This window comes from Mastigoproctus giganteus, chromosome 5 (genome assembly GCF_048544385.1).
Source record: "Mastigoproctus giganteus isolate SK-2022 chromosome 5, ASM4854438v1, whole genome shotgun sequence".
NCBI classification, from domain to species: Eukaryota; Metazoa; Arthropoda; class Arachnida; order Uropygi; family Thelyphonidae; genus Mastigoproctus; species Mastigoproctus giganteus.
The window spans coordinates 31,759,896-31,777,199 of record NC_143579.1 but is presented as its reverse complement, the minus strand read 5'-3'; the positions used below and the strand labels follow the sequence as shown (position 1 = coordinate 31,777,199).

General features: G+C 37.4%; 1 protein-coding gene across 3 annotated transcripts in view; it reads left to right on the top strand.

Annotated features, from left to right (window-relative positions):
- Window positions 1-17,304, top strand: part of LOC150085283 (protein RER1-like) — a 105,636-nt gene that overhangs the window by 19,788 nt on the left and 68,544 nt on the right. The window lies entirely within an intron of this gene.

Below are 17,304 nucleotides of genomic sequence, written 5' to 3'. Positions count from 1 at the left end.
TTCTTAACCATTTCAATATATAGCTAAGTCATACTGATTCCAATATTAACAAAATAAGCAATCAATATTACCATAATGTCGTTACTGAATAAGGCCTACACTGAAAGGCACATCAGCGGGGGCTAGCGCCTCTCAATATATGCCATCAATAACAACATGAGCTATCTGTTTCTGCTAGTTACAGGGTTCGAGCCCGTCACCACCAAATACAGAGGATGCGGAAAGGTCAGGGAATGATCACCGCATATTCCCGGAGCAATATGGCATTAGTTGCTAATGCTCCTAAAAACCAAATAACAAACAATCTGCTAGTTACATGCCAGGCTCACCATATTCATATATACTAAATACAGTATACATAATAGTGTTAAGATTAAATTTAAGTTTAAATTTAAGTAGCTAAATGAGCTAATGTAACCAAAATAAATATGAAACTCATAATAAAAAATTTGAACGGCAGACTGGCAAAATATAACTGCTAGCCCTACAGATAGCCTGGGTTTATGCCCTCACTATTTTTTCCTCCTGTCCATTTTGCTACGGAAACAGAAATACTTGTGTAAATATTCCATTACTGTTCAAGAGGTTGGCTATCTGTAGGGCTAGCAGTTATATTTTGCCAGCCTGCTGTTCAAATTTTTTATTATGAGTTTCATATTTATTTTGGTTACATTAGCTCATTTAGCTACTTAAATTTAATCCTAACACTCTTATGTATACTATATTTAGTATATATGAATATGGTGAGGCTGGCATGTAACTAGCAGAAACAGATAGCTCATGTTGTTATTGATGGCATATATTGAGAGGTATTAGCATTAGCATTAGTAGAGGCATTTGATGCAAGAAAGCAAGCTTATGCAGCATCAGCCAAAAAAAAAAAAAAAAACCACTTCCACTTCACCCCTCTGTTCGTTCAAAATATCTGTCCAGCTGAGCTTTAAACTTCCACGACAAGAGATGGAAGTCTCTTCCACCAACCAACCACCCGCTGGCTAAAGGCAAATTTCCGCACGTCTATCCTACATCTGTCTTTCCTCAATTTGAATTTATGCCCTCTCAGGTGATTATTGTGAGCGAGAGGAAGAATCCCATCAGCATTGAGCATGCTCAAACCATTCAAGGCTTTATATACCTCTATCAGATCACCTCGCTGGTGCCTAGTCTAGAGACACTGTAATTTGCAAAACTTAAGCCTTTCTTCGTAAGAGCACCCCTTTGTTCCATTCACTAATCTTGTTGCCCTTCTCTGTACTCGTTCCAGCAGCTCTACATCCTTCTTGAAATGAGGCCTCCAGACCTGTATACAGTACTCTAGGTGTGGCCTGACCATTGCCTTATACAAGGGAATAATCACCTCCTTATCCCTGCTAGAAAAATTCCTATATATCATTGACAATACACCATGAGCTACTCTTGCAGCCCATCTGCACTGCTCAGAGAACTTCATATTTGCCTGCACAACCACCCCCAGGTCCCTTTCATTCTCTACCACTGTCAGTGTAGTGCCACAGAGTTGATACGTTGCTCTGGGGTTGCTGTTTCCCATGTGTAGTACTTTACATTTGTCAATGTTAAACTTCATTTGCCACCTCTCAGCCCATCTGCTCAACCTTTCCAGATCCTGTTGCAGCAGCATAGTGTCAGTAGTGTCCTTAACAACCCTGCCTACCTTTGTATCGTCTGCAAACTTCGACATTAAGCTTGATATACCCTCATCAATATCATTTATGAATACAGAAAACAATAATGGACCCAACACCGAACCCTGAGGGACTCCACTAATAACATTAGTCCACGACGAGCAGCGTCCATTGATTACCACTCTCTGTCTTCTCCCCCTCAGCCACCCCTTTATCCACAGCAGCAATTTGCCTCCAATGCCACACTGCTCCAATTTGTGCAGCAGTCTTCCATGTGCAACAGTATCAAAAGCCTTTCTAAGATCCAAGTATACAATATCAAAGTTATTCCCTGCATCCAGTTCTTTTGTGACTGCATCATAGTATCCAGTCAAATTGGTCAGGCAAGACTTCCCCTTAACAAAACCATGTTGTGTCCGAGCTATAGCTGAAGTCTTGTCTAAATGATCCTGCAGTGCTTCTTTAACTAGTGCCTCCATTAATTTTCCTGGAACAGAAGTTGAACTCACAGGTCTATAATTACTTGTGTCAGCCTTTGATCCTCCTTTGTGAATTGGGGTGACATTTGCACAACTCCAGTCTGTGGGTACCTCCCCTGAGTCCAAGGAAGCTCTCATAATTATGGCTAAAGGTTTGCTTACTTCCTTTGCTGCCTCCTTTAATATAACTGGATAGATCCCATCCACCTCGGGTGCCTTTCTTGTGTTTATCTTCAACAATTTCTCCTCCACTTTACTCTCAGTTATTACAAGATTCTCTAGCTTACTGCTAGAGTTGAATACACCTCTGGCTTTCCCCTCGCCAAATAACTCCTCATGTGTGAATGTCGATGGAAAATATTCATTTAGTTTGTTAGCTACCTGAGCAAGATCATCAACAGTTGACCCATCGATATCAAGTGGACCAATCTGATTCATCCCCTTCCTTCTAGAGTTTACATAAGTAAAGAACTCTTTGCTGTTTTTCTTTGCATCCCTTGCCAAAGATTTCTCGTAATCTGTCTTCGCCTGCCTAACCTCCTTTGTAACTTGGTTACAGATCAACTTGTATCTATCATAGGCTTGTGTGTCATGTGTTAATTTGTATGTATCCAATGCATGTTTCTTCTCTGCCATATGCCTCATCAGTTCATCTGACATCCATTTAGGCCTAAACCTTGAAGAATATTTCTTAGTTGGTATGTATAGCCTAGTAGCTTCCAAGATAAGTTCTTTGAATGCTTCCCATTTTGCATTTGCTGTTGGTAACATCATCAGTTGGTCCCACTGTATAGAATTTAAATACTGTCTCAGTCCATCGTAGTCGCCTTTACGAAAGCAATAACCCTTCCCTTTATCCCTAATGGTAGTTACCTCTTTGATTAAATCCCACTTCAGCACACTGTGATCACTGCCACCTAGTGGTTCATTTATCTGCAGATTTTTAATGCATGAAGAATCACTGCTGATAATCAAATCAAGAGTATTCTTCCCTCTAGTTGCCTCCTGAACATGCTGATGTAGAAAACAATCATCCAATAAATCCACAAAAGCCTTTCTTGTGTGTGAGTGACCAGCCCCCAAATTCCAGTCAATATCTGGGAAATTAAAATCTCCCATTATAAGACTCTCTGATTTACTGTCCCACTCTATTTCCTTCTACAGTATCTTATTATACTCATCTGAGTCATTAGGCCTATAGCACACTCCTACTCTCAATTTTGATCTCCCAATGCTTATGTCACACCAAACTGACTCGACACTGCACTGTACAGCGATGTCCACTGGCTTCACTTCTTTGGATTTTATGTATTTCTTAACTAATAGCATAACCCCTCCTCCCTTCCTATCCAGTCTATCCTTTCTGTAGACGTTGTACTCCCCAAATTCCAGTTCTGCATTCCTTATATCTGTGTGACACCACGTCTGTGATATCCCAACAATATCTGCCTTTCATGTTTTGAGCAATACCTCAAATTCATCAATTTTATTTACTAACCTCCTAGCATTGGTGTACACGCAAGTATACATGCACCTATTTCTATTCTTAGCTACCCTAACATAACCCATGTGTTTATTTGTACCGCAATGACTCCCGGCAGTCTCTGAAATATCCTGCATCTTGTTTTTCAGGCTTCTGCTCATTCCAATAGAAGCAGTGCAAGAATCTCTTTCACCTCTGCCAGTGGCTACTGTTAATCTATTCGTCTTTGTCTCCCCCCAAGCTAGCAGTTTTCTGACTCACCTAACACTGCCTCGATAGCATCAGCAAATATTCTTGCACCCTTTCTATTTAAGTGTATCCCATCCCTGTAGAAACAATCTCTCCTGTTAACAAGTACAGTCCAGGCTGAAAAAAATTCTACCCCTTGAGCCTTGCACAATCTTTCCAGGGCCGAATTGATCGACAAGGTGCTAGCGTCTGTTGACGTGCCTTTCGATGTAGGCCTTATTCAGTAACGACATTATGGTAATATTGATTGCTTTATTGATTGTTTATTTTGTTAATATTAGAATTAGTATGACTTAGCTATATATTGAGACGGTTAGAGCCCTTTGTAGGTTATGGTTGCACTTTTTTCTTAAGCTTTATAGTTTGAAATAAAAATATCTCGTATTTTCACAGGCTTATGTAATGGTAAATAATTTCTGATGGCATTAATTTGTCCTGTCCTGAATATATCTGTAGTTTAAATGATCCAAAATTATCTAAATAATATGGATATTAGTGTTAATTCTGCTTCTTTATATGTATATATATATATATATATATCCCCCCCCCCCATAATATATATATATAGTAGTAATATAAGCAGAAAAAGGGAAAAAAAACAAAAGTTATCGTATGTCTAATGCTCCAAAACACCCATTTATTATTATTATTTATTAATTCTTATTATTTTTTTTTTTTTTTTTTGCTTCCTCAGTCCCAGTTAATTTTGGTACTAGATTTTTCAAATTCTTTCACCTGTTTAACCACTACATCACTTGCACTTTCGACTATCCCTTAAACTTCTCTTAGTTCAGGCACCATGTGTACTTTTCATTTCCATTTTTCTCAGACACTTTATCTATTTTACAAACCACACACACACACATTATGGGGGTGGGGATTCTATCAATGATATCCAGGAGCTTTGGCAGCTGGGACAAAGGTGATCATCCCATTGTATAAGGAAATGGTTAGGTTACATGTGAAATATTGTATATAGGTTTGGAAACATCATTTTAGGAAGGATGTAGATCTGTTGGGAAGGATGCAGAGAAGAGCAACAAGGTTAGTTGGGGACATAAAATGATATTCTTACTAAGAAACATTGGGGTTCTGTAAACGCAACATCTAGAAACTAGGCATCTGTGTGGTGATCTAATTGAAGTGAAGACTTTGAAAGGGATAAGTAAATTTAAATGCTGATGACATCTTTACACTTTCTCAGATAACAAATGAGACACATTTAAATTGAAAAAGAATGGTTGCATAATAGAAGTGCAGAAATTTGCATTTAGTTGTTAGAATGAATAGACAAATCAAGTGAGTATTTTTTTTATTGGTGCTTTATAAGATTTGCCTCTTTGCATCACATTGCTAATAATAATAGTGATCGTCCCTATTTAGAGCTCCCTGGAATGTAGCTTAATTGAAGGAAATGCAACAAGATTTTTCTGCGAACAGTTATTCTGTTACATGATCTGTGTGTTTGCACATACCTCAAATGAAGAACATGCTGCTAATATCACTGTATTGTTTGATGTTTTCGTGTAACAGCAGTACATTACACATGGCATGGCATACTGCTGTCAAGCACATTGCATGACACTAACAGTGTGGTGGTTCCTGTTTCAATTGGTGATATTGGATTCATCAACTGAGCTTAGTACATCCCTTGCTATGGTCACTGTTGTGGTCTTTGAAACTCAGACAAAGTAACAGCATGGTCAACTGCAGAACATACAGTCAGTTCTGCTATAATGCAGTACATGTGTTCCTAAAAATCTCTGTGTTATGGTATTTCACACATTAAAAACAACAGGGCTTATGGGAAAAATAGGGATAGGGGCAGAGCACTTATAAAAAATGTTCAGGGTGGTAAATAAAACTAAAAAAAGTTAGAAACCCAATAAAATTGCTGACACAGGTTTAAACATCTTAAATTTCTAATAAGTAAATAACTATGACAGTAAATATAGCACTGTAATATATACATATTAATTGATATTTCTGTTCACTGACTTTTTTTTTAATCACAAAATTTAAAACAGTAAAAAAAGATAAGCAATCAATAACGACGAACACTGCATGCACAAGGAGATACTCAGTAACAATTTTGCATATTAAAAATATGAAGCTTAAAAAATAGGAATGAAGGGAATATTCTGAAATTGTATTTATATTTTGATGTGAATAATGTCTATACTGGGGGTACCCTAGGATGCTCAGGGTGTCACGAAAAGTGAAACGTCTAACTGCTGTTATATCTCTGAAACTAATAGACAAAAGTATAATAAATTTATACTTATTTTGTCAGGTATATGATGCCGTTGATGAATATGCAAGAAAAAATTAGAAATTTTGATATCTAATATAATTTTTTTTCGAAAAAACTAAAAAGTTAACATTTTAGTCATTTGCCATAGCGCCTTGGTTACGTTCACTCTCAATAGCAGTGATGCAACAAGTTGCGTACATTTGAGCAACAAAATTGTCATCACCACAACAACACAACTGCACTACTCTACAAGGTTATATAAATTGATTTCAAATCAGGTTTTTAGTGTTCAAGAGTTGAACAACTCGTTGAAGTAGCTACTTTGTTCAGTTACTTCGCATTTGTTGAGCAGTGCAGTTGTGTTGTTGGCCTATCCACCCGTAACCTGTTTGAACTGGTTTCAAGCAGTATGAATCAGAGTTATCGACCGTCAGTGGGATGATGTCATTTGTTCTGAAGATCCTTTGCTCAGTTACTTTTCATTTGTTGAGCAGTGCGGTTATGTTTTATTTAGTTAATAACATCATGTGAAATGAAAAAATACAATTTAAGCTTAATAAAATCAGCTTTATTTAAACGGTATTTTCATTTCACATGTTATTCATGGATCCATGGAGATAACATTGATTTTTTTATATGATTGAAGATTTCATGGAAGGGGAAACACATTTCACCATAATAACATAAAAACCCACAGAATTCCAGCTATCGATATGATCGCAAATGCAGTAAGATCAAGTTTACTTCCATTTATAATTAGATTGCACTAACAGAAAAGCCCAATAAATTGGGAACTGCAAATTGTTTTTATTTTTTTATGGTAGTGACTTTTATACTTCGCGTCGCCCTTTACTTAAAAACCCTTTGTCAGTGAGAAATTATGGGAATGAATTTGAAAAAAATGTAATTGATGATGTTGAAATTTCACGTGTTTATTTAATGAAAAAACTTTCGAGCCTACAGACCAGTAAAGCTCCTAGGGTTGATGGCATATACCCTATAATCTTAAGGGAGGCAGCAAGTGAATCCATTGAACTATAGAGGCTAATTATGAGAGCATCAATGGACTTGGGAATGATTTCATTGGATTGGAAAAGTGCCAATGTATCTCCATTACATAAGAGTGGTTTTAAAAGTGAAGTGGGAAATTACTGGCTGGTTAGTCTAACTTCACTATTAGGGAAAATCATGGAGATAATGATCAAGGGTGGAGTTTTGTAAAAGGGAAATCATATTTAATACGTTCCCACTAGGGCATTTATTTAACATGATGCCTAAGAGATGGATAGACTCACGCCTTTTATTTCCTAAATGACGATTGTTTTTTTCATAATTTGGTTCATTTAAGTGACAAATAACACAGTATGTGCAGAAAAAATGGGTTGTCATTTGTTTTTCGTGAAAATTTGATAGCGGCCCACCTGTGATTTGCCCCCCCCCCCCTCCGTGGCGCTATGCATTGTCAATGAACAGGGATAAATGCCAGTGAGTCGCCAATGCGCATGCTCGAATTACTTCCTGGTACCACCATGAGCATTGTTTTCCAATTTGTTCGTAGTCTGCGAGACTGACAATAGTTATTGCCTCCATATAGACTTCATTTCAAATATGTGCATGTGTGGAGAACATTTTTGTTTATCATTATAGTCTAGAGATTGAGGTAAACTCTTTAGATATTTCGAATTTTCGTTTATCGTATTTCGTATTTATAGTTACCTATTTCTAAAAGATTTTGAAATGAACTCCTCCAATTTTTACGGAAAACGAGCTAAAGACAAATGTTTGATGAATAGAAGTGATAGTGATGATTCAGATGTACCTCTTTTGAAAGAAAAAGGTACCCAAAACATGATGAAAATGGTCCAGGGATATCGAGAACAGAGTTGAATTTGCAGACAAAAGAGAAGCCACAATATTTCTTTAGTGATGAATCTGACGACAGGTCATGATTTAGACGTACATTCCAATTACAGTGATGGTGATAAGATCCAAACCTCAGAAGAATCTGATGAAAGTGATGAATATCATGAAATCAGTGATGAAAATAATGACCCAAATTCTCAAGTAATCACCAATGCATCCAAGTCTGAAAATATTATTTGGCAAGAGGTAAGAAAAACTAAAATTTCAATTAATAAATATAATAAAGATGCTGAAATCCTTGTTGATGTTGATTTGAACCAACCTTACCACATATACAAACTGTTTCTAACTGACGATATCCTTTAGATGATGGTGACTGAAACCCAACAGATATGCACAGTACTGTTTGTCATCAGCAGCTAGTAATATACGAACACCCAAAAGGAAGAAAGCTGATTGGAGACCAACCACTGAACTGGAAAAATTTCTTGGAATATTATTGATAATGGGAATTCATGTCCCAGATATTAGATTACACTGGCCAAAAAAAGATTTATACTCGATTAATCCCATTAGGAAATCTATGAGTAGAGATCGTTTCCTAGATCTACTGAATTATTGGCATTTCTCTGACAATGAAACTGTCAGTGGACAAGACCATCTCAACAAAATCAGAATTTTATTAGATAAAGCCAATAGGGATTTTCAAAGCGTATTAAAGCCAGGAAAACACCTGGTCATTGATGAAAGTTTGATCCCATGGCTTGGAAGACTACTCTTTTGCCAGTATATCCCTAAAAAATCTCATAAATATGGGATCAAATTTTATAAATTATGTTTGCCTGAAGGATATACTCATGAAATCTCTATTTATGTTGTTGTTGTTGTTTGGTTTTTCGGAGCATTAGCAACTAAGGCCATATTGCTCCGGGGAATATGCAGTGGTCATTCCCTTACCTTTCCGCATCCTCCGTATTTGGTGGTCACGGGCTCGAACCCCGGTCTAATCAAGAAGCGTCTGCTACGCACTGCTGCTCCTGCCCACCTGGCTATGGAGGTGCTCTCTATTTATACCGGAAAGGGTGATTCAGTGGAAGGAAAAGGACATGCCCATGCCTTCACAACGAAACTGATGGCTAATCCTGCTCGATGAAGGACATGTTCTTTATTCAGATAATTTTTACACCAGTTTCCCTCTAGCACAAAAGTTATTAAAAAAGAAAACCTTTCTCTGTGGGATTCTAAGAAGCAATCAAAAAGGAATATTACAGAAAAAAATGAAACGGGGAAACATAATTGCTCTTCAGAATAACACAGGAGTGAAAATCATGAAATATATCGATAAAAGACCAGTGATGATGCTAACAACATGCAAAACTCATCAGTTTAAAATTATTGAGACAGGAAAGAACAATAGAAAGGGAGAAAAAATCGAGAAACTTATGTTATTATCAGCTGCAATCAAGCAAACAAGGGAGTGGATATATCTGACCAAATGTTAAGTCTGTTTGGTGTGACATAAGCACTGGGAAAGGAAAAATGAGAGTAGGGGTGTGTGTTATAGGCTTAATGAATCTGATGAGTATAATCAGCAATTCTGCAGAGAAATAAGAGTGGGCCAGTAAATCAGTGTCTTATAATAGAGGATTCTAATTTTCCAGATATTGACTGGAATTTGTGGGATCGTCACTCACACACTAGCAAGGCTTTTGTGGATTTATTGGATGATTGTTTTCTACAGCAGCAGCATGTTTGGGTAGCAACTAGAAGGAGTAATACTCTTGATCTGATTATCAGTAATGATTCTTCATGCATTAAGAATCTGCAGATAAAGGAACTACTAGGAGGCAGTGATCACAGTGAGCTGAAGTGAGATTTACTCAAAGAGGTAACTACCATCATGGGTAAAGGGAAGGGTTTTTGCTTTCATAAAGGTGACCACGGTGGTCTGAGACAGTATTTAAATTGTATACGGTAGGACCAACTGATGATATTAACAACAGCAAATTCAAAATGGGAAGCATTCAAAGAATTAATCTTGGAGGCTACTAGGCTTTTCATACCGAACTAAGAAATATTGTTCAAGATTTAGGCCTAAATGGATTTCAAATGCACAAATTAGACATGTGGCAGAGAAGAAAAATGCATGAGATACATATAAATTAACAGGTGACACAGAAGCCTATGATAGATATAAGGTGGTATGTAATGAAGTCACAAAGAAGGTTATGCAGGCAAAGGCAGATTACGAGAAATCTTTTGCAAAGGATGCAAAGAAAAACAGCAAAGACTTCTTTACTTATGTAAACTCTAAAAGGAAGGGGATGAATCAGATTGGTCCACTTGATATTGGTGGTTCAACTGTTGATGATCCTGCTCAGGTACCTAACAAGCTAAATGAATATTTTGAATCTACATTCACACATGAGGAGTTATTCAGGGAGAGGCATGCCAGAGGTGTATTAAACTTTGGCAGTAAGTTTTTTTTTTTTTTTTTTTTGGCTATTGCTGCATAAGCTTGCTTTCTTGCATCATATGCGTCTACTAATGCTAATTATCTTTTAATAACTGATAGTAAAGTGGAGGAGAAATTTTTGAAGATAAACATAAGAAAGGCACCTGGGGTGGTTTGGTTTGTTTTTTTTTTTTTTTTTTTTTTTTTAGGAGCATTAGCAACTAAGGCCATATTGCTCCGGGATATGCGGTGGTCATTCCTTGACCTTTCCGCATCCTCCGTATTTGGTGGTGACGGGCTCGAACCCCGGTCTAATCAAGAAGCGCGTGCTACGCACTGCTGCTCCTTCCCACCTGGCTACGGAGGCGCCTCACCTGGGGTGGATGGAATCTATCCAGTTATATTAAAGGAGACAGCAAAGGAAGTGAGCAAATGCTTAGCCATAATTATGAGAGCTTCCTTGGACTCAGGGAGTTACCCATGGACTGGAAATGTGCAAATGTGACCCCAATCCACAAAGGAGGATCAAAGGAGGAGACAGGTAATTACAGACTTGTTAGTTTAATGTCTATTCCATGGAAATTAATGGAGGCGCTGGTTAAAGAAGCATTGCAGGATCATCTAGATAAGACTTCAGTTATAGCTCAGACACAGTATGGGTTTGTTAAGGGGAAGTTGTCTGACCAATTTGATTGGATACTATGATGTGGTTACAAAGAAACTGGATGCAAAGAATAATTTTTATATCATATATTTAGATCTTAGAAAGGCTTTTGATACTGTTGCACATGGAAGACTCTTGCACAAATTGGAGCAGTGTGGCATTGGAGGCAAATTGCTGCTATGGATAAAGGGGTGGTTGAGTGGGAGAAGACAGAGAGTGGTAATCAATGGATACTGCTCTTTGTGGACTAATGTTATTTACAATGGGCAATGGACCCAATTCTGAACCCTCAGGGTTCAATGTTGGGTCCATTGTTGTTTTCTGTATTCATTAATGGTATTGATGATGTTATATCAGGCTTAATGTCTAAGTTTGCAGCCGATACAAAGGTTGGCAGGGTTGTTAATGACACTCATGACAATACAATGCTGCAACAGGGTCTAGAAAAGTTGAGCAGATGGGCTAAGAGGTGGCAACTGAAGTTTAACATTGACAAATGTACAGTACTGTATATGGGAAGTAGTAACCCCAGAGTAATGTATCAACTGTGTGGTACTACACTGACAGTGGTAGAGAGTAAAAAGGACCTGGGGGGGGGGGTATTTGTGCAGGCAGGTATGAAATTTTCTGAGTAGTGCAGACGGTCTGCAAGAGTAGCTCATGGTGTCTTGTCAGTGATATACAGGAATTTTTCTAGCAGGGATAAGAATGTGATTATTCCCTTGTATAAGGCAATAGTCAGGTCACACCTTGAGTATTGTATACAGGTCTGGAGGCTTCATTTTAAGAAGGATGTAGAGCTGTTGGAATGAGTACAGAGAAGGGCAACAAGATTAGTGAATGGAACAAAGGGTTGCTCTTACGAAGAAAGGCTTAAATTTTGCAAATTACAATGTCTAGAGACTCGGCACCTGCGAGGTGATCTGATTGAGGTGTATAAAGCCTTGAATGGTTTGAACATGCTCAATGGTGATGGGATTCTTCCTCTTGCTCAGAATAATCACCTGAGAGGGCGTAAATTCAAATTGAGGAAAGACAGTTGTAGGATAGATATACAGAAGTTTGCCTTTAGCCAGAGGGTGGTTGATTGCTGGAAGAAACTTCCATCTGTCGTTGTAGAAGTTGATAGCTTAAACAGATTCAATATATTTCACAACTAGACAAACATTTGGAGCGAGTGGATGAGTGAAATGAGAAGGATGTGTGTGTTGTTGTCGTTTTTTTTTTTTTTTTTTTGGGCTGATGCTAAATAAGCTTGTTTTCTTGCATCATGTGCCCTTTCTAATGCTAATATCTCTAGAAATGTACTCCTTCTCTCATGCTATCCCGCCTCACGAAATTTCTGTTTGAACTGAAAAATAAGAGCACATCTAAAGAAGAGTCAGCCTACAATATCACATGTTATCTTGTGAATACAGTGAATAATAACAGTGTCTCTGACCAATACAATCACAGTAAATGGGAAATATATAGCTCTCACACATTTTGTGCACTTTTTAAGCTTCGTAAACTTGTATATATTGCTGCACAGGTTGCTATGTTCAGCTTGGTACAGGTTTTGCCTTCACTTGGTGTAGCACCCATGAGCCAATGTGAAAATTGTGTTATACTCATATTGTTCCCTAATATATTAGTCTCTTTGGAGCAAATTTGCATTGTCAAAATGTGTGTTATAGCAGAACTCACTGTACATATAATGGGTTGATATTCCTTATGTGCTGTGTGATGCTATCCTTTGTGGCTGCTAGGTCAGGAATTATGCCACAGTACTCATCATCCTCCAGGCAGCTTAAAGTCAAAAGTCACAAGAATAGATTTCTGTTCTTTTGACTTTTGTCAGGTGATTGAAGTTGTTACGTTGTAGAAAATTGGAAATAACTGATCACACTTTGAGTGGTAAAAGGCTGTTGCAGCTCTTCTTATACATGTTTTCTGATATGTAGAGGTGAGTCTTGCCGAAAACTGTTGTTTCCTGGCATCCTTGCTGTGGTAATTGAGAATAAAAATAATTGCTAATGTACCTTGGCACTGCTTGGTAGTTACTGAGCATATTACAGGCCCATTAAGATTATTTTTAAGTAAAGTGCCCATAATGGAGGTCATCATGAAACCATGCCATGCCAGGTGGCTTGTAAAGCGACTTCCTCTTGTAAAGCGATTGTAGTTTTAGGCATTTATAATTCCGTTCAAGTAGAAATGAGCCTTGTCTCTTGAAAGGATATTCCATGACCATTTTGTTCGCATATAACTCTTATTTATATCAAGAAATTGAGAGCAGATGTCAGTTGAGTTTTGGCATTACTTGCCTGCAGTTGTTGCACGTAATGGAGTTTGTATAAGTAGAACTGAAAAAGCATATGCAACACCTTCCATACTGTTCCATATGGGATATCCAGCTACCTTGCTGCTGCAAGTGCACTAATACTAGTATGCCACTGTCCGTGGATCCTTCTACAACTGCAATAGCAATATTCTCAGTCCCTTATGGTTGAGAGGTTTGCATCTTCTTTCTGACTTCACTTCTAGACGTTGTTTTCCTGAACTGGGCAGTCGTTTTTCTGATTCCATATGGTGTCATCAGCCCTCTTTGCTTGTGCCTGTATTGCCTGTAATCCAGAATTGCTGCTGCTGTATTGCTTCCATTCTGGTAGTTGAGCTTCACAAAATGATGCAAGGAATCACAGCTTATTAGTATCAGCAATAAAAAAAAAATAATAAAAAATAATAATAATAATGGCCACTTCATTTGCCTCTTCCTACTAACAATTTCTCCACTCTTTCAAATTTATTCAAACTATCCTTTCCCACAACACTAGGTAGAAAATTTATTCAAACAATCAATTACTGTCTAGTTGAAAGTATATTTCCATAAATCTGTTCTGTAGCCATCCTTTTTTAATTTAAATTTATGTTCCCTTGTGTGTCTGGCTCTCAAGTTCATATTAATTTCTTGCTGTTAATTTGATGTGCCAGAGAATTATGTAATCTTTGGTAACGACATTGCAGCCAAGGTCAGAAGAGTTTACAAGGAGATTAAAAAAGTACAGTTAACAATAAAATTGGTTTTATTTGCATTAGGTCAGATATGAATATAAATGGGGGGGGGGGGAGAAACACAAACACAACCTTTGGTAACAACATACCCATTAAGGCCAAGGCCAAAAAAAGGTATACAAGAGATTAAAATAATATACACATAACAATAATACAACCGAATTTATTATTATGTTTATAATAAATTGAGTTTTGAGTGAAACAAATAAAAATAGAAGCAGAAAAAAAAAAAAAAAATGCACAAACACACACATAGACATTACAAATTAGAAGATAGAATGCATTAAAAATTCACTTGCAGTACTCAGGAGTAATGGGCAAAACCTCATTACTGCCGAGAAGAATATGCCAGCCAACTTTACCCCCTATACAAGGGATCTGCTATGCATTTGAGAAGGGTTTGGATACTGCACGCACTGATTTTATCCATAGTTTAAATTTTCTTTTATTATGATGTGAGAGATGGTATATTCATAGCCAGTTCATAGGTTTGTTCAAGTTGATAGCCTATATTCCACAGAGAGGAGACTCTTAATGTAAGAGGGTGCTGCAGCAGACCGAATTTCTGCATATAACACTGAAGGAAGAAGATTGGTTTTTAATGTTGTGGAGGACAATAATCAGGATTGAGACAGGAAGCAGCTATTGTCTTAATATCCACATCCTAGAGTTTTAAGAAGGTTATTGCAATGAACAGCAAGTTTTGTCAAAGAGTACATCCAGATCTTTATAAGAAGAATTGATTTAACAGGCTGGGTTCCAATGAGGGGAGTGGGAGCTAGATTAAAAGGTGAGGGTTTCCTAGATAAAAAAAATATGGGCACACTTATTAGTGCGAAAGCCAGAAATATTTTCTAGGTCTACCATGCCAACTGAAAAAGAGGGTCAAATATAGCAAGGATTAAGGGAAAGGAGGAACCTTCTCCTTAAAATAGCATATGGGGACTTTGCAGTGGAATTGCAGAATCTCTGTATGCCATTTTAAGATCAAGTGTTTCACTTGTGGGCTTCCTGATTTTAAAGGAAAATTTAATATACACACATTGCTCAGTGCACTCCGACATTTTGAAATACAGTGAGATGTGAAAATGCCTTTGTTATCGACTGACAGTAACAGACTGAACAACTTACTGCATTGGGGTAAGGATGAGACATGTCTAAACGTGTTATGTTTTTTGTAATGTGCTCTGTCGTCTCAGCCTTTAATAACAAGCATAATCCAGATATTTTGTTAACGGACTTGGTATATTCACAATGGTAAGATTCCTGACATGGACAAGTTGCAAACAAATTTGCGCCAGATTCAGCCTGTAATTAAACTGTAATTAAACTGTAGAGATCTATTCTATACAGGAATCATAAATAGGAAGTTGTTCTTTCTCAGCTTGTCTTGGTATCATGACTGTCTCACATTCTTTTTTTTGACGAGGATTAATGGCCTTCTTGTGTATGACGACTGACACATTTTAAACGTTAGGTACATTTTATTGAATTTCCAAATTTTATTAGTGCCTATAATTTATCTGTTGCTTGTTTTAACTGGCTGATTGAGTGTTATACATTCAGATTTTATGTGAATACATAACACTTAAAAATTAAAAATGTTGGATACAACATTTATAATTTTTTACAAACCATAAACCTGTTATCAAAACATATAAAATAGTTTTATCTTATTTTAATCTTATTTATTTTTAATATTTGTAAATACAGAAATTTATGCAGGTGTTTTTTTGTTTTTTTTTGTTAATTTGTCATTTTTTCTGACTTTCTATTCCTTTGCTTATTAACATTTACTGCTTAGTACCTTCAAGCTACTTTATTCTTGGACTTGGCACATTGTGGATTAAGCTGATGACGTATCACTACGAATCAAATCAAATTGATTACAGTGGAAACTCGTTATCCAGACTTTGATTATCTGGATTGCACAGGGCAAATATATAATATATATTACATTGTACAGAAAAATATATAAAGCGGATATTATGTTATGCAGTGTTGCATAATGCACAGTGAAGCAGTAGATAACGGGCAGTACATGTGTCAATATGGCATGTAACAATTCGGCATTTGGAAATACACCCATTTCCTTTATCTCATGGGTATTCCCAACCTCGTATTGTTTGGCATTACAAGAATGCAAAATGGGATGACCTGCGAGACTTCTTTTCTTCTTTTTCTTGGTCTGATTACTGTTTCAAAACTTCTGATGTCAACGTTTGCTCAGATCGTGTCAGTGAAATTATTCTTGCAGGAATGGAATCCTTTATCCCACACTCCACTTTAAAATCTCGTCCCTTATCTAAACCTTGGTTTTCCAATAAATGTGCTAAGGCTGTCCAAGAGAAGAATGTTGCATATCGTAATTGGCTTGTTTCTAATTCTTCAGTTTCATTTTCTGCCTACACCAAAGCTCGCAACAATTGTAAAGCAGTTATTAATCAGTCCAAACTAGAGTTTGAACAGGCTAAGAGTAGAAAACTTGCTTCTTGCCCTAATGGTAGCCGAGCATTCTGGTCTCTTGCCAAAGCTATTGGCCGCAACTTTTGCCCCTCTCTGCTCCCACCTCTGTCCAAACCAGATGGTTCTGCTGTCACTTCAGCCAAGGATAAAGCTGACCTGGTAGCATCCCATTTTTCTTCCAGCTCTTGTATTAATGATCTTGGTAAAACACCTCCCACCATTCCTAACACGCTCCATTCAATGCCTCCTGTGGTCTTCCGTCAAAAGGATATCAGAAGGATTTTGATGAATCTTGATGCTAAGAAAGCTCCAGGTCCTAATGGTATTTCTCCAGTTGTTCTCAAAACCTGTGCTCCTGAACTTACTCCTATTCTTTGCCGCCTTTTTTCACTTTCTTATTCCAAAGGTGTTTTTCCTTCTGCTTGGAAATTTGCTCATATCCAGCCAGTTCCTAAAAAGGGTGACAAATCCCTCCCATCCAATTATCGTCCCATTGCAATTACTTCTACTCTTTCTAAAGTAATGGAGAAATCAATTAACCGCCAACTCTTAAACTACCTAGAAACCTTCCGTCTGATCAACGATCGCCAGTATGGATTCCGTCAGTGTCGATCCACTGGTGATATTCTGGCTTATGTTACCCATTTATGGACTAATTCAATGGAAAGGTTCGGTGAAACACAAGTAGTTGCTC